Here is a 2,500-nt window from a genome sequence, read left to right as displayed (position 1 = left end):
AGACATCGAAGTGTGAACATCCTCGTCATGCCGAAGAAAAGTTTGAAGAATGCTGCAAATAAGTGTCCTGGCCGTGGCCTTGGACGCTGACGCAAGGACGATCCATTATACCGACGTCTTTCAGCCTATGAGTAACTTAAAAGTAACGTCTGTCGATGTGTGGCAACGATCGCGTAGCGTGCCAACAACACGTTAATCATAGGTTAGAAATAAGTTTCGGGTACACTAAACATTACCTCGGCGTGTCTCAACTTATGATTAACTTACAAGTAGCATGTGTTGACGTCTGTCAACGATCGCAGACCGTGCATACAACTTGTGGCCAGCGTAGCGGAATGTGTGAGTCATACGCCGGCATACGTCGTGAAATTTCAAGCATGAAAAAATTTGAGGACAACCAAAAAGTACAACATTTAAAACCAACGTACAACGACGTATGGCAGTGTTTTACAGCGTGCTCTCAATGTTATCAAAACTTACCCATAGCGTATTCAACGTGTGCCAGCATTTTAGAAAAAAAAATTCAAAAATCGGCATACGTTGACTAAAACGTCAAGGTGTGACCGGGCCTTTATGGACGTCATGCACAGTTCCATCTGTTTCAAACTTATTTCGGATGCGAGCAATGGTGCGTCGCGTTGGTGGATCTTTGTGAAAATGTCTTCTAAATTGTCTTTGCACTTCCATGATGTTTTCTTGCTTCCAGTAGCACTTTATGATAAATTTTCTTTCTTCAAAACCTAGTCGTTCTTCTGCCATTATTAGGGTCAATTTGATCTGAAAATAAATGAAAAATTCAATGAGTTACGAGGAGTCAAAATGTGAGTACATTTTTTGGGACACCCTGTATACAGTGGGCAGAACAAGTATTTGATACACTGCCGATTTTGCAGGTTTTCCCACTTACAAAGCACGTAGAGGTCTGTAATTTTTAACATAGGTACACTTCAACTCTGAAAGACGGAATCTAAAACAAAAATCCTGAAAATCACATTGTATGATTTTTAAATAATTAATTTGCATTTTATTGCATGAAATAAGTATTTGACACATCAGAAAAACAGAACTTAATATTTGGTACAGAAACCTTTGTTTGCAATTACAGAGATCAGACGTTTCCTGTAGTTCTTAACCAGGTTTGCACAGACTGCAGCAGGGATTTTGGCCCACTCCTCCATACAGATCTTCTCCAGATCCTTCAGGTTTCGGGGCTGTCGCTGGGCAACACAGACTTTCAGCTCCCTCCAATGATTTTCTATTGGGTTCAGGTCTGGCGACTGGCTAGGCCACTCCAGGACCTTGAGATGCTTCTTATGGAGCCACTCCTTAGTTGCCCTGGCTGTGTGTTTCGGGTCGTTGTCATGCTGGAAGACCCAGCCACGCCCCATCTTCAATGCTTTTGTTGAGGGAAGGAGGTTGTTGGCCAAGATCTCGCGATACATGGCCCCATCCATCCTCCCCTCAATACGGTGCATTCGTCCTGTCCCCTTTGCAGAAAAGCATCCCCAAAGAATGATGTTTCCACCTCCATGCTTCACGGTTGGGATGGTGTTCTTGGGGTTGTACTCATCCTTCTTCTTTCTCCAAACACGGCGAGTGGAGTTTAAACCAAAAAGCTCTATTTTGGTCTCATCAGACCACATGACCTTCTCCCATTCCTCCTCTGGATCATCCAAATGGTCATTGGAAAACTTCAGACTGGCCTGGACATGCGCTCGCTTGAGCAGAGGGACCTTGCGTGCGCTGCAGGATCCATGACGGCGTAGTGTGTTACTTATGGTTTTCTTTGATACTGTGGTCCCAGCTCTCTTCAGGTCATTGACCAGGTCCTGCTGTGTCGTTCTGGGCTGATCCCTCACCTTTCTCATGATCATTGAGGCTCCATGAGGTGAGATCTTGCATGGAGCCCCAGACTGAGGGAGATTGACTGTTATCTTGAACTTCTTCCATTTTCTAATAATTGCGCCAACAGTTGTTGCCTTCTCACCAAGCTGCTTGCCTATTGTCCTGTAGCCCATCCCAGCCTTGTGCGTCTACAATTTTGTCCCTGATGTCCTTAGACAGCTCTCTGGTCTTGCCCATTGTGGAGAGGTTGGAGTCTGATTGATTGAGTGTGGACAGCTGTCTTTTATGCAGATGACGAGTTCAAACAGGTGCAGTTAATACAGGTAATGAGTGGAGAATGGGAGGGCTTCTTTGAGACAAAACTAACAGGTCTGTGAGAGCCAGAATTCTTCCTGGTTGGTAGGTGATCAAATACTTATTTCATGCAATAAAATGCAAATTAATTATTTAAAAATCACAATGTGATTTTCAGGATTTTTGTTTTTGATTCCGTCTTTCACAGTTGAAGTGTACCTATGATAAAAATTACAGACCTCTACGTGCTTTGTCAGTGGGAAAACCTGCAAAATCGGCAGTGTATCAAATACTTGTTCTCCCCACTGTGTATATGTATGTATGTATATATATATATATATATATGTATATATATATATAT

Source organism: Eptatretus burgeri, chromosome 4 (genome assembly GCF_056783735.1).
Source record: "Eptatretus burgeri isolate ZD-2024b chromosome 4, Ebu_testis_v1, whole genome shotgun sequence".
Classification (NCBI taxonomy): Eukaryota; Metazoa; Chordata; class Myxini; order Myxiniformes; family Myxinidae; genus Eptatretus; species Eptatretus burgeri.
The sequence above is the reverse complement of the archived record's forward strand: the minus strand, read 5'-3'. Positions refer to the sequence as shown.